Raw genomic sequence first — 25,867 nt, forward strand, 5'->3', positions numbered from 1 at the left:
CTGGCGCAATCTCGGCTCACCGCAACCTCCGCCTCCTGGGTTCAGGCAATTCTCCCGCCTCAGTCTCCTGAGTAGCTGGGATTACAGGCACGCGCCACCATGCCCAGCTAATTTTTTGTATTTTTAGTAGAGACGGGGTTTCACCATGTTGACCAGGATGGTCTCGATCTCTGGACCTCGTGATCCACCTGCCTCGGCCTCCCAAAGTGCTGGGATTACAGGCTTGAGCCACCGCGCCCGGCCAACAGTCACTATTTTTATCAAACGGCCCTGGTTTCACAGAACATCACTTAATTCAATGTAAAATGTGTTTCAATTTTGAGAAGGCAAATATTTTTGGAAGAAAATGGGCTCTAAATTGGTTGGTCAACTTTCTTATTTAAAATGGTGAATCTAATACATGAAGTAAAGAAAAGAGAGTTTAGTATAGAAAAGAGGCCTTGAAGGATTTTACAAATTTGAAGGAAGAGCAAACACCAAAAGTATCTTCTTAATAGATATCATTTCCCATTTTGCTACTTCGGTGGCTTCTGTAGAAGTTAAATTAGGTAGATATATACATTGAGAGAAGATAGAATTATTGTTAAAAACAGGAAGAACATTGATACTTAGATTTTAGAATCAGCATTACAAGGGACCCTGAAAATCATTTAATGGAAACCATAGTCTTATAGAGGAAGTCGCTGAAATCTAGAGGAGAATACTGACTTGCCAAAAGTCCAAACTCTTGTTTTAGTGTTAGAGCCAGTCTTAGAATCTGGACTTACTTCCCCCATATAGTAGTTTTTATTATATATTTTCAATGTAGTTTAATGAAGCTTCTAATATCTCAGAGGCAATTCTTGTTTTAGGTAATAGTTTTTTTTTTTTTTTTTTTAAGTCAATCTTGACATATGGGGCCATTACAGCAACCTAATAGGCAAATCTAGCACATATCTTTTGTACTCTAAAAACATTAGACACAACTTGATTCTTCAGGTTATATTAAAATAATGAAGTGGTGGTGGATACATAGAACAGATGTGTGTTCATAAAGACCATGTGTTATTTTTGTTTAATGTAGTAATGTTGTGATGTGCTGCTGAGTCGCTTATCTTAGGGAGATAGTGAAATGGCAGCTGGCTTTACCCTAGAAGACCTCTTACTAGAGAAATTCCAGCTGTGAATATATGATGCTTCCTTAAATGGGCAAAGAGAAGTTATCCCATATGTAAAATTATTCTCAACATCTGTGCTGCTTTACGAAGAATATTCTCTTTGTAATTGGCTTCTGTAAGAGGATTTTTTCCCTTAAAAAATATAGAAAACTGAATTTGTACAAAATGTTATAAATAATTGAAAAGAGGACTTTAAAAGCACTTTTTGCAAGTCTGTTCTTCTTGAAAGTATAAATATATACAAGGATAAACATATTTCAACAGATCTAGGTACAATCAGTGTTAAACAAGTAGTTAAAATGCATGTGTCTCACATTTTAATATCCCTGCCTAAAATGACAGGGCTTTACAAAGGTAGACCTCGTACAAATCCATAGTCCTATTGGACAAAATTCTTTTGGATTTAGTAAAAATATTATAGAAACATGCTCCAGAGTTATTATGGGTTTGGTTTCAGACTACTGCAATAAAACAAATATTAAAAACAGTGAGTCATGGAAATTTTTTCATCTTACAGTACATTAAAAAGTTACATTTACACAATACTGTAGCTTATGTGTACAATAGCATTAATCATTAATGTCTCATAAAATAATTTCCATATCTTAATTTCAAAATGTTTTATTGCTAAAAATGCTAACAATTGTCTGAGGCTTCAGTAGCGTGAAATCTTTTTTATTTTTTGAAATAAAGAAAATGGTGGACTTTAATCTTTATTGACAGGACACTGTGAGATATGAAATTCTATCGAAATCTTTTTGCTGGTGAAAGCTCTTGCCTTGATGTTGATGGTCGCTGGCTAATGGGGTGGTGGATGCTTAAGGTTGGGGTAGGTGCGGCAGTTGCTTAAAAGAAGATCACAGAGAAGTTTGCTACATTGATTGGCTCTTCCTTCCATGACAAAAATACTCTGTAGCATGCAATGCTGATTGATAACATGTTAACCACAGCAGAACTTTTTTCAAGACTGGAATCAATCTTTTCATAACCTGCCACTGCCTTATCAAGTAAATGTATGCAATATTCTAAGTCCTTTGTTGTCCTTTCAACAATGTTCATGGCATCTTCACCAGGAGTAGACTTCATCTCAAGAAACCACGTTATTTTCTCATTCATAAGAAGAAATTTCTTATCCATTCAAGTTTTATCATGTGATTGCAACAATTCAGTCACATCCTCAGGCTCCACTTATAATTCTATTTCTTTTGCTACTTCCATAACATCTACAGTGACTTCCTTCAACGAAGTCTTGAACCCCTCAAATTCATCCGTGAGGGGTAGAATCACCTTCTTCCAAACTCTCGTCAATATTGATATTTTGACCTGCTTCCATGATTCATGAATGTTCTTCATGGGATTTAGAATGGTCAACCTTTTTCAGAATCATTTCCATTTGCTTTTCTCAGATTCATCAGACAAATCACTGACTATGGCAGCTGTCACCTTATGAAATGTAATTCTTAAGTAATGAGACTCAAGAGTTGAAATTACTCCTTGATTCATGAACTGCAGGATGAATGTTGTGTTAGCAGCCATGAAAACAACATTAATTTCCTTGTATATCTTTTCCAGGACTGTTGGGTGACGAGTTGCATTGTCAATAAGAAAACATTTTGAAATGAATCTTTTTTTTTTTTTTAGCAGTAGGGATCAACGGTGGACTTAAACTCTGTAAAGAGATATGATGTCATCCAGGCTTTGTTGTTCCGTGTGCACGGAACAGGCAGAGTAGATTTAGCATGATCCTTAAGGGCGCTAGCATTTTTAGAAAAGTAAGTGATCATTGTCTTCAGCTTAAAATCACCAGCTGCATTAGGCCCTAACAAGAGAACAATATGTACTTTGAAGCTTTAAAGCCAGGTATTGACTTCTCTGCAGCTATGAAATTCCTAGATAGCATCTTCTTCTAATGTAAGGCTGCTTCATCTACACTGAAAATCTGTTGTTCAGTGTAGCCACCTTCGTTAATTATCTTAGCTAGATCTTCCAGATAACTTGCTGCAGCTTCTTTATAAGCACTTGCTGCACGTTTATATTATGGAGATGGCTTCTTTCCTTAAACCTCATGAACCAATCTCTGATAACTTCATTTTTTTTTTCCTGCAGCTTTCTCGTCTTTTCCAGCCTTCACAGAATTGAAGAGTGTTAGGAATTTTTTCTGGATTGAGCTTTGGCTGACAGGAATGTTGTGGCTGGTTTGATCTTCTATCTAAACCACTGAAACTTCTCCATATTAGCAGTTTCACTTTCTTATCATTTTTGTGTTCACTGGAGTAGCACTTTCAATTTTCTTCAAGAACTTTTCCTTTGCATTAACAACTTGGCTAACTTTGGCAAAAGAAGACTAGTTTTCTGCCTGTCTTGGCTTTTGATATGCTTTCCTCCTCACTAAACTTAATCACTTTTAGCTTTTAATTTAAAATGAGAGACATGTGACTTCTTCCTTTCATTTGAACACTTACGAGGCCATTTTAGGATCATTAATTGGCCTACTTTAAAGAGTGTTGTGTCTTAGAAAATAGGGAGGCCCTAAAAGAAGGAGAGAGGCATGGAAGGGCCAGTTCATGTAACACTCAAAACACAGAAAACATTCATCAATGAAGTTCTTCATCTTATATAGGCAGGGTTTGTGGATTCCCGGAAAATTATAGTAGTAACGTTTATAGCCAAAAATAATTATTTTTTACTTATTTTTTAATAATTGTACATTGTAAAATAACTAAGAGTTTAACTAGATTATTTGTAACACAAAAGATAAATGATTGAAGTGATGGATACTCCATTTACCCTAAAGTGACTACTACATGCTGCATGCCTTTATCAAAATATCTAATGCAACCCATAAATATAAACACCTACTATGAACCCACAAAAGTTAAAAATTATGAAAAAGAACACTGATGTCAGATCACCATAAGAGATATAATAGTACGTGGGGCATGGTGGCTCAGCCCTGTAATCCTACCACTTTTGGAGGCTGAGGTGAGCAGATTACTGAGGTCAGGAGTTCAAGACCAGCCTGGGCAACATGGCAAAACCCCATCTCTATTTAAAAAACATAAATTAACTGGGTGTCATAGTGCATGCCTGTAATCCCAGCTACTTGGGAGGCTGAGACATGAGACTGACTTGAACCCAGGAGGTGGTAGTTGCAGTGAGTCGAGAAGCCAAGATGGTGCCACTGCACTCCAATCTGGGAGATAGAGTGAGACTCTGTCTAACCACCACCACCACCAACAACTATATATATATCTATATATACGTATATATACACACATATATGTGTGTATATATACACTATACTATATATATGTGTGTATATATACACTATACTATAGTATAGTATATATATGTGTGTATATATACATATATATAGTGTATACATACGTATATATATATAACTTTTTTGTTATTCTCTCTGTATATATGCAGAGAGAGAAAATAATAAAAAATAAATATATATACCTGTATATTATATATACACGTATATATAATATATTATATATTATATATCAAATAGATGTATTGTATATTATATGTAAAATAAATATGTATATAAAATATATATATTATATATGTGTATATATAATATATATGTGTGTATCTATTATATATTAAATATATGCATGTGTATATATATTTTATACATGTGTATATATACATATATACACATATATATTTAATATATTATATGTAATATAATATATATGTATATATACACATGTATATATATTTAATATAGATTATATGTAAAATATATATACACATGCATATATTTAATATATAATATATACACATATATAGTATATATATTATATACATGTGTGTATACACGTATATATGTGTATATACATATGTATGCACATATATAGTAAATATACATACATATATATAGAGAGAGAGAATAACAAAAAAGTTATATATATACCTATATATACACCATATATATCTATATATACACATATATATACTATACTATATGTGTGTACATATACATATACATATACATACATAGTTGTATACATATATACATATATATACTATATATTTAATATATAGTGTATATATGTGTATATATATTTATTATAAATGTGTATATATACATATATATTTTATATGTATTTTAAATTTTTTTCAATTTAAAACAAAATATCTATGAAGCACAATGAAATGAAGCACAATAAAATGAGCTATATCTGTATTGAGTCTTGTTAACGTTGTTTATGGTGATTAATGCAAAATAGTAACTATGAAGTCTTTACCGGTGTGTGAAATATCTGGATACCAACAACAATAGCAAGCAGCCAAATGGTTAGGCTTAGAGAACTAGATGTTTTAGCAGCTACTGTATTTGGCATTTATTTGTCTCATTCTTACTATCTGCTGTCAGCTGATGGGAGGTTCATTATAAAAATGACTAGAAAAAGATTATCTGAAATCATTATGTATTAGTTGAGTCTCAACCACAAGTGGTATTAGAGTTTGTTTTTCAAGTTCATTATACAAATAGATGTCAATAAAATTGTGTAGATATATTTTGTTTTAAAAAATAACAATGCTAATTTAAGAATATAGTTATAAGAGCAAAAACTCAATATTAACATCTGCAAATTCTTAAATGGATATAATTAATATACGTTGCTAAGTAGAGCATTTTTTAATGGCAATGTTAACAGTTTTTAAAAAATTGACCAGTATGTACAGAGTAAAAAATGCCATTGCCTTGGTACCAGTTATCTTCGAATGCAATTTCAAATTAAATATTCCAAAAGTGGTCTGAGCAATGGTAGCCCACTTGTAATGAATATGGTCTCTGAAGACAGGTACCTGGAAATTAATGACATTTGTCTAAGTATATACATTCTGATAGGTTTGTTAAACACCAGTTATAATAATATATAGCCATGCTTTATATAGTATCTAATTATGATGTGATATTGTTATGTTTCTCTTGGATATCATGTGATCTGATTATTTGTAGAGCCATGTACGTGTTTGCATGTGTACACACACACATACACACACAATGACCATTGAAAATGAAAAAGAAGAGCCTGATGGCCTGCATTCTAGTTGCACTGCACCTTCATTTATAATCTTATATGTATCAGGAAAGACTTTATGCTACAAATCCAGAGTCAGTAAACTATAAATCCTGGGTACATATAGTCTTTCTAGGAGCTACAAATAGTTTTTTTTTTTTTCTTTAACATTTTTAAATGTTTAAATACATCAGATTTAGAGGATAAGATGGCTCAATAGACACAGCCAGGTGGAACAGCTGACACTGAGGGATCAAGACAACTGGCACACTTCTAACAGATCTTTAGTGGTAAGGAACTGAGAGTGGATGGAGGAAAGATAGAAGCTGGGCTGAAGAGGAAGGAAGCTGGGAACACTGCATGGGGCGACTGCACACCAGGACTCATTCCTAGCCCCCAGGGACCCCAGGGGAACAGGTGAGTTAAACGCTCAAGGAGTAACTTTCTCTTGTCAGTAGCCTCTGGAATCCTAGCAAGAGGAGACTCCTTTACTCCACTAGCAGTATTACATATATCATTGAGGCAGAACATTTACAAAGATATTCAGAACTCGAACTCAGTGCTATATCAAATGGACCTGATAGACATCTACAGAATGTTCCACCCAAAAGCGATATTACATACGTTCTTCACATCACCACATGGCATCTACTCTAAAATCAACCACATAATCAGGCACAAACACTCTTCAGCAAATGCAAAGGAACTGATATTATAATAACCACTCTCTTGGACCACAACACAATCAAATTAGGAATCAGGTCTAAGAAATTTTCTTAAAACTGTACAATTACAGGGAGATTGAATAACCTGCTCCCGAATAACTTTTGGGTAAATAATGCAATTGAGTCAAAAATAAAGTTATTGGAAACTAATGAGATCAAAGATACAACATACAAGAATCTTTGGGACACAGCTAAGGCAGTGTTTGAAGAAAAATTCATAGCACTAAATGCCCACCTCAATTTAAAAAGATCTCAGGGGGGTGGGGCCAAGATGGCCAACTAGAAGCAGGAGAGATCGGAGGCTCCTAACGAAAAAAAACCATAACGGTGTGCGAATCCAACACCAGCAAGTGAGGTATCCAGGTTCTGTCATCAGAACTGACTAGGCAGCTGGCGTGGCACATGGAGAGGAAGGAAGAACGTTTGGTGTGTCAGCCCACCCAAGAGTCACAAGGGGCAGGGGAGCCCCCAACCCCAAACCAAAGGAGGCAGTGAGTGTGCTACCCAGCCTGGGAAACAGTGCTTTTCCACCAAACTGTGCAACCCATGGATTGGAAGATTCCACTTGTGAGCCCATGGCGCCAGGGCCTAGAGCCCCAACCACAAAGCCATGTAGATTCTCAAAAGCCACTCAGCTAAAAACAGCTTAAGCCTACCAATCTCCCCGTGGGAGGGGCAGCCAGCATCACAGCTGCTGCTGTCTGCTGTTTAAGCCATTTGAGCTCCTTGTGGGAGAGGTGGCAGCCAGCATTGGGACTAATAGCTGCCTAACACTAAGCTCCCAGGGCAAGGGAAGGGCAGCAGTCATCTCTATAGCTCCAGGTCATGTTTTTCCCCTGTTGGAGCCAGGGAACCTGGATGGCTTGGTCCTAAGGGATATCTCCCACAGCCCAACACACCGGCTGTGGCAGACTGTGGCTAGAGCACCGCTTCAGGCCTGACCCTGACCCATTCCTCCTCACTGGGCAAGGCCTTGCTGCAGGAACTCCAGCAGCTCTAGCTAGGAGCGCAGGGACAGAACTCTAATCTCCCTGAGCCTGAGTTCCTAGGGGAAGGGGTGGCCGCAGTCTCTGTGGAATAGCAGACAGTCTTTCCTCCTGCTAGTTCTGAGGAATCCCAGCAGCCCAAATGAATGGGTTTCCGTCCAATGAAACACACTCCCTCCACCAAGAAACAGTCAAAATGCTTCGTTAAATGGGTCCTGCTCCCTGTGCCACCCAACTGGGTGAGACCCTCCAACAGGGTTTGGCAGGCATCCAACTTTGCTGTTGTCCAGGCTCCTCCAGTGGCATCTTCAGGAGCAGGAGCAAACCAGATGAATAGGGCCTGAAGTGAACCCCCGGAAAACCGCAACAGCCCTACGGAAGAGAGACCTGACCATTAAAAGAAAAACAGAAAGCAACAACAACAGCATCAACAACAAAAAAAGTCCCCACCAAAACCCCATCCAAGGGTCAGCAGCCTCAAAGATTAAAACTAGACAAACTCATGAAGATGAGAAAGAATCCGCGAAAAAATGCTGGAAAAAATCAAGGAAAAAAAGGCCAGACTGCCTCTTCTCCTCCAAATGATCTCAATGCCTCCCCAGCAAGGGCACAGAACTGGATGGAGGATGAAATGCACAAATTGACAGAAGTATACTTCAGAAGGTGGGTAATAACATACTCCACTGAGCTAAAGAAGCATTTTCTAACTCGATGCAAAGAAGCTAAGAACCTTCATAAAAGGTTACAGGAGCTGCTAACTAGAAAACTAATGTAGAGAGAAACATAAATGACCTGATGCAGTTGAAAAACACAGCACGAGAACTTTGTGAAGCATACACAAGTCTTGACAGCTGAATCAACGAAGTGGAAGAAAGGATCTTAGAGGTTGAAGACCGTCTTGCTGCAGAGAAGATTACAGAATTAAAAAAAAAAAAAAAAAAAAAGAACAAACAAAACCTCTGAGAAATATGGGGCTGTGTAAAAACATCAAACCTCCAATTGGTTGGAGTACCTGAAAGAGACGTGGAGAATGAAAAAAGTTAGAAAACACACTTCAGGTTATTATCCAGGAGAACTTCCCCAACCTAGCAAGGCAGACCAACATGCAAATTCAAGAAATACAGAGAAAACCACTTAGGATATTCCACAAGAAGATCAACCCCAGAACACATAATAATCAAATTCTCCAAGGTATAAACAAAGGAAAAAATGTTAAGGGCAGCCAAAGAGAAAGGCCAGGTCGCCTACCAAAGGGAAGCCCATCAGACTAACAACAGATCTCTCAGCAGAAACCCTACAAGCCAGAATAGAGTGGGGACCAATATTCAACATTCTTAAAAGTTAAGAAAAAATCAAAAGAAGGACAATGTTTTGTGATATATGAAAATTATGTGAAATTTCAGTGTTCATAAATGAAGCTTTATTGGAATACAGCCACAACCATTCATTTACATATTGCCTGTTGCTGCTTTCACACTAGAGCGGCAGAAATGACTAGTTGCAATAGAAACCATATAGTTCAACAATCATAAATTTACTGTCGGCCTTTTTATATATATAACAAAAAGATGCTGACTCTTACTGTAGATCACCCACACTGGTGGAATGTGTGGTTAAAAGAGGAGATGCATTTCCCATAAGACCCAGGGAACACTCATTATCCATTCTTCAAAGAAAATGATACGGGTTTAACAAGTGATGTGAATGAAACAAAATAGCATCTATAGATTGCCTTTTGGAATTTGGAGGAAGAATAATTTTTCAATTTTAGGCATTAAATCACTGTGAGCATGTGTTTCTGAGTACTACGGTTAGTATGTCAAACATTGCATAAGAATAGAGCACAGGTAGAAAGAAGAAAAGAAAGCTTTTACTCTGTAACGTGTTTTCTTCTCTATGTGTCATGTGAGAATAGAAACTGTATCTCCTTCAAGATGAGCATAGTTATTACCTGGGGGTTCTCTTCCCTATTTGCTGATTGGAAAGTAGGTGCTGGGAGGAAAATTGCTACTCTGATGCCATAAAGAACACTTCTAGGCTAAAAGGAGAGCATTGTATCCACTTGGAATTTAGCCTACCTCTCTTCATCTTTTGCTCTTTTTCGGGAATGTGAATGTGATGACTGTTTATTCTACACAATCGTCAGGGATACATATTGCCATTTTAGTGACTATGTTTTGTATTTTGTTAAGGTTCATGCTTTACATTTTTTCCTTGTGCTAAAATATTCAGTGTTTGTGTGCATGTGTGTATATACAGACACATAGCACACACACACATAGTGTATGCCATACATAATGTGCATTATTTGCATATTATATTTATGTATGAATGTGTCTCAATGATAGTGTCATTGTTGTAATAATATGATAATATATTGGTATGATCTAATCATTTAGCTTTCTTATTTCATTGGAATACAATTACCAAGGGGCTTGTCGGCCTGTATAAGAAAACTCCTAGTTGGGAGCTAAATGCCTTCACAGTACCAATTTTATATCTACTAGCTATACAGATGTCAAATAATATAGAACATAGGCGGCCAAAGCAATTTTTACTGATTCTCTCTTAATCAAAGAATAGGAGATATCAAGAACAGTTAAATAGTCCTAGGGGCCATGTGTAATATGGCCAAGAAAGAGAAATGTGAGTCATAAATTAAGTTTATTACACCTTGTATATAGCATAGCAAGAGAATCATGAAAGTAATACCATATCACTCCCCTTTTCACTAATCCATGAATATTAGATTTATCAATTATGCTTAGCAGTTCTTAATATACAAAAACATTATAAAATACATATAATCTTACAATATAGCTGCAAAAATATAGTTAAGTATCTGAGATTCACTTATATAAACAAAACTATAATAATCCAGTGGGAACTGATTTAATATTCAATGTTTCAGTCAGGATACAGGATCTAAGTTATTGTTACAAATGTGTGCATGACCATTGTCATGTCACTGAATTGCAAGAAAATTCACCTTACTATGTAATTTTCTTGCCATCTGAATTATGCACATTTTATATTTGATGTTTTCTTGCTAAAAAGCACTTATAGGCTTTCTCCATTTGACTTTATTTTCTCTCTTACAATTTGTCATAGATGACTCCAGATTGTGAACTTTTTAATTAAAATTTTTAATGGTGCTTGTCCCAGCTTTCTAAACATCTATCCTTACCCTTAAGAGTTGAACTTACCATTTAAGTTTAGAATTTTCTAAATATTATTATTCCATTGTCTTATAGTGACAAGTATAAGGCTCCCTGCATAGTCAGTGCCATCAAAAGCTAAGTAATCAAGAGAAACAAAGGTAAGTGTTAAAATTTAAAGATCACAAAGCGAGGGATGTCTCGAAACTTTGGCAGAAACCTCTCCAAAGTATATCTCTGAGTAATATTACATACTTCATATACCGTAAGATGGTGACAGTAAGGATTAGGACAGATTTGAAAATCTGAGTCTCATTTATAAGCTTCTTGCTTGTGAATTGAAGTCAGACCTACAGTTTATTAACCAACCATTTCTTACCATCTTCACTATTTCTACACTGGTCCAAGTCACCTTTGTCTCTCACCTGAATTATTCCAATAGTCTCTATAATTGCCTCCTGTTTTCACATTTTCTTTATCACATTCTCTTCTCAATGTAGCAGAGATTCTATTAAAAGGGAGCCAGCTGATTCCTCTTTTCAAATCTCCAATGTCTGCTTCTCATTTAAAGTAAAACCCAAGGTCCTTACAGTGGTCTAAAAGGCTCTATGAGATCTTCCTTCAGGTCTCCCCTTTTTTTTCTACTATTTTCTCCCCCACTCAAACTAGCTTCTTTGCTCTTTTCTATAAATTGCCATTTATAAGTTATTATCACGTTTCATTTTTAAAAGACCATGAAGCTCAAATACTTGTGAATTAGTTTCTACTTGTTTGCCCTCTGCATACTTTCTCTAGGACTCAACAGGTATAAACATTGGTACAAAGAAGGCCAAAAACACAGCAGTAACAGAAACAGCAACAACAAGCTGTCTGTTTTCTCCTTCTGAGATTCTTTGCTAAAACTTCAGATTGTGCCAGGTTGGAAGGAAGAATCAATGACCCATCATGAGCAATGTACACACACTCTTGGTCTTGCCATTTCCTTGTCTTTTTGGTGGGCCAGAAGGATACCATTGAAAATTACTGTTTCAGTGCTTTACGGAATTAATGTAGCTTCCAGAAAGGCTCATTACACTCCCCAGGAATAGCTTATGCATTGGGAGAACCTGGCTCAGTTTGTTGGTAAAATACACATCTGCTGCAGGATAGGAACAACTGCTGATTAAAGGAGACTTCAATAGCTCTGGTCTTTAGGAGCAAGTTTAATGATGGCAGAGTTTTCGAAGATTAATTCAAAGTCCAATGTCCCTTTTATCACCACCTCCTAGTGGTAATGATTGAACATAATTAGCATTATTTTATTTGCTGGAATCCTTCCCCCATTACTGTTAACTGTCTTTCTATCCCAGTTCATTGGATTTTCACTGATCTCAATTTCACTTTGGGCATTCAAGTGAGGCTGAAATTTCCCCTACTTTCTAGTTAAAACTTAAAATATGTGACATGATCAGAAGTTGGAGGAAATCAGGCATTTATAATGAATATGAGATTGTAGAGCTCCCAATGTAATCCAGATTCTTTTGTCAAAGTTTATTCAAGTTCACCATATATGAAAGACTACCCTATAAACTTATTTTACTATACCAATACAATCCTAGTATAGGTGAGTTGTTGTTTAGGCTTATTGTAGCGTATGCTGTTTAGAAAACTTTTTGCAAAGAAATAGGGGAGAGGGAGTACATTTCAAAATTGTTTTGAACATTAGGTAGTATTAAATATTTCCAAAAATAAAGAGAAGCTTTTTGGATTAAGAAATGTTGCTTAATGAACATTGCACTTGAACATAATTTTTCATAATTTAAAACCTTACTATATCACCTATTAAGTAAATAGAAATCTTAATTGATTTGGACTGATATTAGAAAATCAGGCCAATAAAACAAAGAAAAACAATAAGTAGATTTCAACCTTTCTGTTAAACTAGATTTCTAAATAGTAACTGAGTTGTTTTTACAATATTATAATATTTTCTGGTGGGGCAAAGATTTTGTTTTAGTTATATTTTTTTAATTTTTGTGGGTATACAGTAGGTATATATATTTATGGGGCAAATGAGATACTTTGATACAGGTATGCAATGCGTAATAATCACATTATGGTAAATAGGGCATCCATTCCCTCAAGCATTTGTGCTTTGTGTTACAAACAATCCTATTATACTTTATGTTATTTTAACATGTACAATTTATTATTGACTATAGTCACCCTTTTGTGCTAGAAAATACTAGGTCTTATTCATTGTTTCCATTTTATTTTTGTACCCATTAACCATCCCCATCTCCCCCAACCCTTAAACTACTCTCCCCAGCCTCTGGTAACCATCTTTCTCTCAATGTCCATGAGTTCATTTGTTTTAATTTTTAGATCCCACAAATAAGCGAAAACACGCAAAGCTTATCTGTCTGTGCCTGATTTATTTCACTTAACACAATGATCTTCAGTTCCATCCATGCTGTTGCAAATGACAGGATCTCAGTCTTTTTATGGTTGAATAATACTCCATTGTGTATATATGTGACTTTTTAAAATCCATTTGTCTGTTGATGGACACTTAAGATTGCTTTCAAATCTTGGCTACAGTGAACAGTGCTGCAACAAACATTGGAGTGCAGATATCACTTCATGATACTGGTTTCATTCCTTTGGGTATATATCCAGCAGTGGGATGGCTGGACTGCATAGTAGCTTTATTTCTAGCTTTTGAGGATCCTTCAAACTTTTCTCCATAGTGGTTGTACTAGTTTACATTCCCACTAACAGTGTAAAAGAGTTCCCTGTACTCCACATACTCACTAATATTTGTTACTGCCTGACTTTAGATATTTAATTTTAATTGGGGTGACATGATATCTCATTGTGGTTTTGATTTGCTTTTCTCTAATGATCAATGGTGAGCAACTTTTCATATACCTGTTTGCATTTATAGTTCTGGTTTTTAGAAATATCTGTTGAAATACTTTGCCCACTTTTAATCAGATTATTATTTTTTTCCAATAGAGTTGTTTAAGCTCCTTATATGTTCTGGTTATTAATCCCTTCTCAGATATATAGTTTTTCAGTATTTTCTCCCATTCTGTGGGTTGTCTCTTCACTTAGCAAAATGTTTTCTTTGCTGCATAGAAGCTTTGTAACTTGATGTGATCACATTTGTCCATTTTTGCTTTGGTTGCCTTTGCTTTTAGGGTATGACTCAAGAAATTTTTGCCCAGAGCAATGTCCTGGAGCATTTCTCCAATGTTTTCTTGTGGTCATTTCATAATTTCATTTCTTAGATTTAATTCTAATCCATTGTGATTTGATTTTTTTGTATATGGCGAAAGATAGGGGTCTAGTTTCATTCTTCTGCACATGGATATCCAGTTTTCTCAACACCGTTTATTGAAGAGACTGGCATACTCTCTTTGCCCCAGAGTATGTTCTTGGCACCTTTGTTGAAAAGGAGTTCACTGTACGTGTATGGATTTATCTCTAGGTTCTCTATTCTCTTCCACTGAACTACGTGTCTGTTTTTAATGCCAGTACATGCCGTTTTGTTTACTATAGCTCTGTATTAAAATTTGAAGTCATATAATGTTATTCCTCCATTTTTATTCTTTTTGCTCAAGATAGCTTTGTTTACTATGGGTGTTTGGTGGTTGCATATAAATTTTAGGGTTTTAAAAAATTATTTCTGTGAAAAATGTCATTGGTATTTTGATAAGGATTGCAATGAGTAGTGTGGACATTTTAACAATATTCATTCTTTCAATTCATTAACATGGAATGTCTTTCCATTTTTTCCAGCACCATTTTATAGTGTTCATTGTCTCGATTTTTAGTTCTTTGGTTAGGTTAGTTCCTTGGTGTTCATTTTTATTTGTGGCTATTGTAATTGGGATTACCTTTTATTTCCTTTTTACATTGGTCATGGCTAGCATATAGAAATGATTTTTGCATGTTGATTTTCTCTCCTTCAATTTTACTGAATTTTTTTAACAGTTCTAAGAGTGTTCTTGTGAAGTCCTTAGGTTTTTCCAAGTACAAGATCATATCATCAGCAAACCAAGATAATTTTACTTCTTCCTTTCCAATTTGGATGCCCTTTATTTCTTACTCTTGTTTAATTGCTCTAGCTAGGACTTCCAGTTCTATGTTGAATAACAATGGTTAAAGTGGATATCCTTGTCGTGTTCCAGATGTTAGAGGAAAGGCTTTCAGTTTTTTCACATTCAGTATACTACTCACTGTGGGTCTGTTGTATATGGCTTTTATTATATTGAGGTCTGTTTCTCCTATCTCAGTTTTTAAGGGTTTTTTTTTTTTTTAATCATGAAGGGACGTTAAATTTTATCAAATGCTTTTCCAGGATCAATTAAAATGATCATATAGTTTTATCCTTCATTCTGTTGGTACGATGTGTCACATCAATTGATTTGCCTATGTTGAATAATTCTTGAATCCCTAGGTTAAATTCCACTTGGCCATGATAAATGTTTTGTTTTGTTTTGTTTTGTTTTGAGACTAGTGCAGTGACAGCTCACTGCAGTCTCAACTTCCTGGTCTCATATGATTCTCCCACCTCAGCCTCCCAAGGAGCTGGGAATACAGGTGTGCACCACCATGCCTGGGTGAATTTTGGTAGCTATGGGATTTCTCCATGTTGCCCAGGCTGGTCTTGAATTCCTGGGCTCCAGAGATCTGCCCACCTCAGCCTCCCAAAGTGCTGGGATTTTAGGCTTATGTTACGGGGCCCAGCAAATGATCATTTAAAAGGTATTGTTGGATTAAGTTTGCTAGTGTTTTGTTGAGGATTTTTGCATCAATATTCATCAGAGGTATTGGCTTGCAGTTTTCTTTTTTGACATGTCTTTGCTTTTGGTATGAGAGTAAAACTGGCCTCATAGAATGAATTTGGAAGTATTCCCTTCTGCTTTATTTTTTGGAATAGTTTCCATAGGATTGGAATTAGTTCTTCTTTAAATGTTTGGTAGAATTCCACAGTGAAGCCATTGGGTCCTGGGAATTTTTTTTTCCTGGAAATTTCATATTATATTTTTGTTCTCATTACTTGTTAGTGGTCTGTTCAGGTTTTGCATTTCTGCATGGCTCAATATGGGTAGGTTGTATGTGTCTAAGAATTAATTTACTTCTTCTAGGTTTTCCAATTTATAGACAGAGTGGCTCATAATCCTTTAAATTGATCCTTTAAACAATCCTTTAAATTACTGTGGTTTCAGTCATAATATCTCCTTTTTAATCTCTGATTTTACATATTTGCATCTTCTGACTTTTTTTCTTTGTTTGCCTAAAAGTTTGTCAATTTAGTCTTCAAAAAGCCAACTTTTCATTCATTGATATTTTGTATCATTTTTTTGTTTCAATTTCACTTATTTCTCCTCTAATCCTTATTATTTCTTTTCTTCCACTTATGTTGAGTTTGGTTTGCTCACATCTTCCCAGTTGTTTAAGATACATAGTGAGGTTATGTATTTGAAGTTTTTCTTCTTTTTTTTTTTTTTAATGCAGGCACTGACAACTATAAACTTCCCTCTTAGTAGTAGTTTTGATATTCCCATAGGTTTTGGTATGTTGTGTTTTTATTATCATTTGTTTCGAGACATTTTTCAATTTTCTTCTTAATTTCTTCATAGACCTACTGATAATTCAGCATTTTATTTAATTTCCATGTGTTTGTATAGTTTCTAAATCCCTCTTGTTATTGATTTCTAGGCTTGTTAAGTTGTGTTTGTAGAAGATGCTTGATATGCTTTCAATTTTTTGGAATGTTTAAAGACCCATTTTGTGACTTAAGGTATAGTCTAGCCTTGAGGATGATCCACGTGTTGAAGAAAAGAATGTGTATTCTGCAGCTCTTGGATGAAATGTTCTGTAAATATCTATTAGGTCCATTTGGTCTATAGTGCAGATTAAGTCTGATGTTTATTTTTTAATTCGCTGCCTGGAAGATCTGTCCAATGCTAAAAGTGGTCTGTTGAGGTCTCTAGCTATTATTGTATTGGGTTCTATTACTCTTTTTAGTTCTAAAATTATTTTCTTTATATATTTGGGTGCTCCGGCTTTGGGTGAATATTCATTTACCATTGTTATATCCTCTTTCTGACTTGACCACGTTATCATTATACTATAAACATCGTTGTCTCTTTTTTCAGTTTTTGCCTTGATATCCATTTTGTCTGATATAAGTATAGCTACTCCTGCTCTTTTTTGGTTTCCATTGACACAGAATATCTTTTTTCATTTTTTAAAATTTTCAGTCTATATGTACATTTATAGATAAACTATGTTTATTGTAATCAACACATCATTGGGAATTGCTTTTTTAATCCATTCAGTCATTTTGTCTTTTGATTGGCGATTTTAGTCTATTTATATTCAATGTAATTATTAATAAGTAAAGACACTCCTTCCATTCTGTCATTGGTTTTCTGTTTGTTTTGTCCTCTTCTCTTCCTTCTCTTCATCCTTCCTCTCTTACTTTTACTGAAGGTGATTTTCTCTGTTGGCAAGATTTAGTTTCTTGGTCTTTATTTTTTGTGTATCCATTTTAGGGTTGTTTTTTTTTTTTTTTGAGATTACCATAAGGCTTGCAAACATCATCTTATATCCCATTATTTTAAGCTGATAACAACTTAGTCTGCATAAATAAGCAAAAATAAAACTAATACAAACTTTATACCTTAACTTTATCCCCCTACTTTTTAACATTTTTTGTTTCTGTTTCTATCTTATACTATCTCACTATTATTATTTTTGAATGGTTAATTATTTAGCCTTTCTATTTAGGATAACAATAGTTTATACACCACAGTTGCGGTTTTATATTATTCTGTGTTTTTCTGTGTGCTAACTGTCACCAGTGAGTTTTATACCTTCGGATGATTTCTTCTTGCTCATTAATGTCCTTTTCTTTCAGATTGAAGAATTCCCTTTAGCATTTCTTGTAGCACATATCTAGTGTTTATGAAATTTCTCAGCTTTTATTTCTCTGGAAAAGTTTTTATTTCTCATTCGAGCTTGAAGGATGTTTTTGACAATTTTTGCGATTATAGGGTAAAAGTTGTTTTTTTTTTTTCCCCTTCAGCACTTTAAATATACCCTGTCACTCTCTTCTGGCCTGTAAGGTTTTGAATTGAAAAGCATGCTCCCAGATGTAGTGGAGCTTTGTTGCATGTTATTTATTTCTTCTCTTTTGCTGCTTTTAGGCTGTTTTCTTTGGAATTGACCCTTGGGAGTTTGATTATTAAATGCCTTGAGATAGTCTTCTTCGGGTTAAATCTTCTTGGTGTTCTACAACTTTTTTGTACATGAATGTTGATATCATTCTGTAAGTTTGAGAAATTTCCTGATACTATCCATTTAAATATACTTTCTACCACTATCTGTTTCTCTACCTCCTCTTCAAGGCTATTAACTCTTAGATGTGCCCTTTTGAGGCTATTACCTAGATAGCAATAGCCATCAGGTATGCTTTATGCTTTCATATTCTTTTTTCTTTTATCTCAGTTGACTTTTCAAATAGCCTGTCTTTGTGTTCATTAATTATTTTTTCTGCTTGATTAATTCTGCTGTTAAAAGACTGATGCATTCTTTAGTATGCCAGTTGCAATTTTCAACTCCATAATTTCTGCTCGATACTTTTAAATTATTTCTTTTTGTTAGTTTATCTGATAGAATTCTGAATTCTTACTCTTTGTTATCTTGAATCTCTTTGAGTTTTCTCAAAGCAGGTATTTTGAATTATCTGTCGGAAAGGGCATATATCTGCTTCTTCAGGATTGATCTGTGATGTTTTATATAGTGTCTTTCATGAGAATATGTTTACCTGGATGTTCTTGATGCTTGTAGGTGTTTGTTTATGTCTGTGTATTGAGGAGTTAAGTATTTATTGTAGTCTTCACAGTCTGGGTTTGTTTTGCCCATCTTTCTTGGGAAAACTTTTGATATGGTTTGGCTGTGTCTGCACCAAAACTTCTTCTCGAATTGTAACTCACAGAATTGCCACATGTCATGGGAGGAACCTGGTAGGAGGTGATTAAATTATAGGGGTGAGTTTTTCCTGCACTGTTCTCATGATAGTGAATGAGTCTTAGGAGATCTGATGGTTTTAAGAATGGAAGTTTGCCTGCACAATCTCTCTTCCCTTGTCTGCTGCCACTGAAGACATGCCTTTCACTTTCCACCATGATTGTATGGCCTCCCCAGCCATGTGAAACTGGAAGTCCAATAAACCTCTTTCCTGTAATTGCACAGTCTTGGGTGTCTTTATCAGCAGCATGAAAATGGACTAATAACAGTAAAATGGTACCAGTAGAGTGGGACACTGCTGAAAAGATACCCGAAAATTCGGAAGTGACTTTGGAACTAGGTAATAGGCAGACATTGGAAACATTTGGAGAGCATAAAAGTTCAGAAAATTCACAGCCTGACAATGCAATAGAAATAAGAATCTCATTTTCTGAGGGGAAATTCAAGCAGGTTGCAGAAATTTACCTAAGTAACAAGGTGCCCAATGTTAATCCCCAAGCCAAACGGGTCCAGGGCATGTCAGAGGTCTTCATGGAAGCCCCTCTGATCACAGGCTTGGAGGCCTAAAAGGAAAAAGTGGTTTTATGGGCCGGGCTCAGGGTCCCCATGCTGTGTGCAGCCCAGGGACTTGGTGCCCTGTGTCCCAGAGGCTCCAGCCATGGCTGAAAGGGGCCAACATAGAGGCTGTGGCTTCAGAGGGTGCAAGCCTCAAGCCTTGCCAGCATCTACATGGTATAGAGTCTGCAATTGCACAGAAATCAAGAACTACAGTTTGGGAACCTCTGCCTAGATTTCAGAGGATGTATGGAAATGCCTGGATGTCCAGGCGGAAGTTTGTGGCAGGGGTGTGGCTCTCAAGGAGAACCTTTGGTAGGGCAGTTTGAAAGGGAAGTGTGGGGTTGAAGCCCCCACACAGAGTTCCTACTGGGGCATCACCTAGTGGAACTGTGAGAAGAGGGCCACCATCCTTCAGACCCCAGACTGTTAGATCCACCAACAGTTTGCACCGTGCGCCTGGAAAAGCTAGATACACTCAATGCCAGCCCATGAAAGAGGCCAGGGGAGGGGCTATACCCTGCAAGGCCATAGGTGTGGAGCTCCCCCAGGCCGTGGGAGCCCACCTCTTGCATCAGTGGACCCTGTACATGAGACATAGAGTCAAAGGAGATCATTGTGGAGCTTTGAGATTTGGCTGCCCCACTGGATTTCAAACTTGCGTCGGCCTGTAGCCCCTTTGTTTTGGCCAATTTCTCCCATTTGGAACAGCTGAATTTACCCAATACTGATAGCGCCATTGTATCTAGGAATTAAGTAACTCACTTTTGATTTTACAGGCTCATATGAGGAAGGGACTTGCCTTGTCTCAAATTAGATATTGGACTATGAACTTTTGAGATAATGCTGAAATGAGTAAAGATTTTGGGGGCTGTTGAGAAAGCGTGATTGGTTGAGCAACGTGAGGACATGAGATTTGGGAGGGGCCAGGGGCAGAATGATATGGTTTGACTGTGTCCCCACTTAAACATCATCTTGAATTGTAACTCCCATAATTGCCATGTGACATGGGAGGAACCCAGTGGGAGGTGATTGAAGTGGGGCGCGTCTTTCCTGCACTGTTGTTGTGATAGTGAATGAGTCTCATAAGATCTGATGGTTTTAAAAATGGGAGTTTGCCTGCACAAGCTTGCTGTACTTGTCTGCTGCCATGTGAGACATGCCTTTCACCTTCTGCTATGATTGTGATGCCTCCCCATCCACCGGGAACTTTAATTCCAATAAACCTTTCCTGTATAATTTGCCTAGTCTTGGGTATGTCTTTATCAGCAGTGTGAAAACTGACTAATACAGCTTTCTAGGTCCTAAAAGAGACTTGGGCCCCAAGCCCAAAACTGCTGCCATCCTTGGAGACTCATAGAAGAACTGGCTTGGTGGTTTTGTGTAAGATCCGGAAGAATTATTTAGATTAGCAGGCAAAGACTCTTGTTCTGTTGCTTTAGTTTCTTCTAAACAAATGAAACATCTCTCTATGCTGAGCTCCATGGAGCTGGAGCCACCACCACTGTGACTGTTCTTGGTCAGACCCGAAACCAGCATGGCACTGGGTCTCACCCAAGGCCCACTGTAACCACTACCAGGCTCTTTTCTATGTTAACTCAAGGCCCTAGAGCTCTACAGTCAGCAGGTGGGAAATGCTGCCATGTTTGTGACCTTTTCTTCCCAATTTCTAAAATTGCTTCCCAGCAGATTTCCCCGGCCCTGTGCAGGTCCAGAGATGTGTTCTGGGAGCCAAGAGTTAGAGTCAAATACCTTAGAAATCTACCTGGTGTTCTAGTCTACTATGGCTAAGCTGGTTCTTGAACCACAAGACAAAGTCTTTCTCCTCTTCCCTTTTCACAGGCAGAGGAGCCTCTCCTAGTGGCCACCGCCACCACCAGCCCACAGGGAGTTCTGCCAGGCCACTGCTGATGTTCACTTAAAGCCCGAGGGCTCTTCAGTCAGCTCATGGTGAATGCTGGCAGGCCTGGGACTCACCCTTCAGGGAAGTGGGCTCCCCTCTGGCCAAGGACAGGTCCATAAGTGTTGTCCAAGAGGCCAGGCCTGAACTCAGGGACCCCAAGAGCCTGCTTTTTGCTGTGCCCCACTATGGCTACGCTGGTACCTAAAGTGTAAGAAAAGTTCCCTTTGCTTTCCCCTCTGCTTGTCTGGAGCATTAGGAGTCTTTCATCACAGCCATCACAGCTGGGAATGTGCTGGGTCTCACCTGAAGCCAGCCTGTCTCGCAATCTCACTGAAGTTCCACAACGTATTACTTGGTTGTCACTGGTGGTTACTCAGAGCCTGTTGAATTATGCCACAATTGTGGCCTTCCCTTCAAAGCAGCAGGTTACTTTCTGGTCCAGGGTATGGCTAGCATGTCATCGGGGAACCAGAGCCTAGAAATAGGGGCCTCACAACTCCGCCTAGTGCCCTATCTTATATTGTGGCTGAGCTGGTATCCAAGATGCAAGGCAAAGTCCTCTTTACTCTTTGTTCTCCTCTCCTTGAGAACTGCCTGGGGTTGGGGGATTGGAGTGGGAATTTGGCACAAGCACACCCATAGTTTACCCGGCTGATGACTCTTTAGGTCACATGTTGCTCTGGTCCCCTGGCTCTAAGCCCAGCTCAACATTAGGACATGCCTAGGAATATTAGTCTTGGTGCTTTTGACAGCCTTTCAAATTTACCCAGGATCCCAGAACACTTTACCCCATGGTGGCAAGGCTTGCCAAGAAACTCAAGCTCCAACCACTGGGATGGGCAATTCCCCTCTGGTTAACGCTAGTTCAAATGCTCGTTCTGTGGCTGAGTGAGGGCTGAGCCCAGGAAGGCTTTGCTCTCCACTGTGACAGGGCAGCACTGAGTTCAACGCCAAGTCCCCTAGTCACTCTACTTTCTCTCTCCCAAGTGCACAGATTCTCCCCGTTCATACAGCCACTGCCAGGGATATGGGAGGGGCGCCGTCTTTGATACACGACTGTTTTTCCTAGCCTTCTCAGTGCTTCTTTCTGTGATATAAAGTTAAAACCAGGTTTTAACTTTTAAATTGTGTGATTGCTCACCTGATTTTTGGCCTCATGACATTGCTTTTTTGTGTGTGGTTAGTTGTTAAAATTTCATATTCCTGTCAAGTGGACAATCAGTGGAGGCTTCTATTCAGCCATCTTTCTCTGTGGTAAGACAGAGATTTTACCAAAGATGAATTCGTGCATTTTGAAAATTAGATAAGTATTTACTCATTCAATAGTTTCAAAATTTCATTATTAAGACAAAACTGGGCCAGGCACGGTGACTCACGCCTGTAATCTCAGCACTTTGGGAGGCCAAGGCATGTGGATCACAAGGTCAGGAGATCGAGACCATCCTGGCCAACATGGGAAAACCCTGTATCTACTAAAAATACAAAAAAATTAGCTGGGCGTGGTGGCACACGCCTGTAGTCCCAGCTACTCGGGAGGCTGAGGCAGGAGAATTGCCTGAACCCAGGAGGTGGAAATTGCAGTGAGCTGAGGTCACGCTACTACACTACAGCCTGAGCGACAGTGTAAGACTCTGTCTCAAAACAAACAAACAAAAACTATTGCTACATATTTTGAATGTTTTAGAAATTGCTGATTATGTTATTGATTGTATCTAAAATCTCAATATATCTATCTACACATGAGAAATAATTCTACTTTTTTATTTAACTCACACATCATATTTTACATATTAATGGGGTACTTGTATTTGTCACATGTATAGAATGAGTAATGATCAAGTCAGGGTGTTTGAAGTATCCATCACCTTGGGTTTTATTATTTGTGAGAGTTGGTAACATTTTATGTCCTCTTTTCCAGCTACTTTGAATTATACAATATATTTTTGCTAAGTAGAATCACTCTAGAACGCAACTTATTTTTAATTTTGCCACTCCATCCTTCAAAGAATGATGGTGACTTTAAAAAAAATTACATTTTGAAAAGTATGTATATTCATATACTTGACTATAAATCACATTTTGATCTTATAGTGAGACATGGGATTATTGATAAATCAATTTTAATAAATAATATAAAATCCTAAAACAAAGTATCTAAATATAATTTCATTTTTAATTACATTATTATGTGATAGGAATACCAGTGTGAATATTTCACACGCAATCCATTAAAATTCAATGGTCAAAATTAAGAAATACCATAAATAGCCTATAATATCCTAAAATATTATCTTTTTAAACTAAAATGTATCATGGAAGATAATGTCACATTCTTCAGTGAACAAGCAGAAATCCTTGTCATGAATGAATGATCAACTAAACATATTTACTTTTATTAAATACATGCATACATTTTAGTAGAAAATTAATCTGTGTTAAATGAATGTGCCTTCTGAAGATTTCTGTATATCATAGTATATGACTCAGACTAAGACACATACTTTACAAAATCTAGCATTTCTGAGTATAAAATCTTTTGACAATTTTTTTTTCTACTGAGCACTACCATGTGATTTTATAATAATATACATATGTTGATTTTCTCTCAATGAACTACATTTAGCTATTTATTGGCCACTTCTGAATACACACAAATAATTATTTGAAGAAAGATTGTAGTTCAGGAAGCTATAAAGTTGTTGCTGATTTTTTAAGAGCACATTTCTGTGATTTTCAGTTTATTATACCATTGTAGGTAACCTAAAAATAACTGCATTTTCCATGTATTATATATTTATATGTTGTTATTAAATAAAGATAACTTTCTACTTGAAAGAAATAATACTTGTATATTAATATTTATGTGTTTTAAAAGTGAGGAAAAATATTTTTTTCAAACATTAAATATTACCTCTTTTAGCATATTGGCACATAAGTACACCAGCACTTAATAATACAAATAATTTCTTTAACATATTTTACTTCTCTTGACTTCATTTCAGTTGAAATTGCATTGCAATTTCTGCAATTAATGGTTTTAGCTTTATTATTTTCCCTGTCAGTTCAACTAAGTAGTGATTGGACAAAATGTGGAGGAGTGGGCTATAAAACGTTTAATCTATACATAACTGACACCCTAAAAAATCTCTAGCAGATTATCAGGGTTGTTATCCCATAAGACTCATAATTTCTAAAATATATCAAAGTTTGTGTTTAGGAATACACATTTTTTACAAAACAAATACACTGATATTCTCTTAGTCCTTCATCAAAGTACTTAATGATCTTTGCCTTTCTGACTTTCATGGGCCACTGGTCTTTGGTGAAGGAACCATAATCTGGAGCTAGAAAAAGAAAAAAAATACAATTCGGAAATATAATCTCTTGGCTGCTGTAACTTATAAAGAAATGCTCACTGTATGAGAAAAGCTTCACAGAAATACTAAGTTGTCAGTTCATCAGTCAAAATTATATACAACCCCCACTGTATAATCATATACAAATCCTAAAATAAAATTTTAATTTGCCTTTAAATAGCTTGAACTTCATTGACAAACATACTATCATAGGCATAACTTTCTTGAAGTTTAAAATAGCAGCATTAATGTATTAATGATAATCTTGTATTTATAGATGATTGATAGAATTAATAAGAGATATTCCAACTCATGTATAATCTTGCAAAGCTGAAATACTAAGTAAACTATTAGTTCAACTTGTCAGTTTAATATAAATATGTTGTTGAAATTCCTAAGGATATGGTCTAGCTGCTTGGCAATGGAGTGTAGTGAAATTCATTTAAAGTTCATTGAACATGGAAAGGATGTAATTTACTTAAATACTTCACTTATTAAATCAGGATTTGACTTCTTAGAATATTTTRTTTTTTTCCAACTAATGAAATGGACTTGAAAAGAATTAGTAAAATCTCTGTAGAGTTGTGACAAAGTAATTCTGATGACTCTGTTGTCTACTAAAGTTTTTACTGATAGGCGCTAAAGGCTGAGTTGAGATGAATATATTCACCGTTGTTTAGAGGATTTGTTTTTATTTTGATTTGATTTACAGAAAGATACTCAGTTTTAAATACTTTATAGTATAGTCTTGCCAATATCTCCCTTTCCATATAAATAATAAGATCATATTCTTGCATATTTAATGAGCATATAGATTAACAACAGGTTTAAAAGGAACTCCTGTATGTCTTAATAATTAATCATAAAGGTAATAGAAAGTAGAATTTTTCCACAGCTTTATTACATTGAATAGTAAGTACGGACTTTTGTTTTTTTTTTTTTGTTGTTTGTTTTTTTTTT

At 36.3% G+C, this 25,867-nt stretch overlaps 1 protein-coding gene and 1 long non-coding RNA gene across 2 annotated transcripts in view; one reads left to right on the plus strand and one right to left on the minus strand.

The window, feature by feature from the left end:
• LOC116536868 overlaps positions 1 to 369 on the minus strand; it is a 7,104-nt gene extending 6,735 nt beyond the window's left edge. Inside the window, exon 1 of the long non-coding RNA XR_004262838.1 lies at positions 247 to 369. This is a non-coding gene — a long non-coding RNA (uncharacterized LOC116536868). The remainder of the gene's footprint in view (positions 1 to 246) is intronic.
• PCDH11X (protocadherin 11 X-linked) overlaps positions 1 to 25,867 on the plus strand; it is an 807,063-nt gene that overhangs the window by 230,740 nt on the left and 550,456 nt on the right. The window lies entirely within an intron of this gene.

This window comes from Sapajus apella, unplaced genomic scaffold (assembly GCF_009761245.1).
Source record: "Sapajus apella isolate SASKATOON/1434 unplaced genomic scaffold, GSC_monkey_1.0 scaffold104, whole genome shotgun sequence".
Lineage (NCBI taxonomy): Eukaryota > Metazoa > Chordata > Mammalia > Primates > Cebidae > Sapajus > Sapajus apella.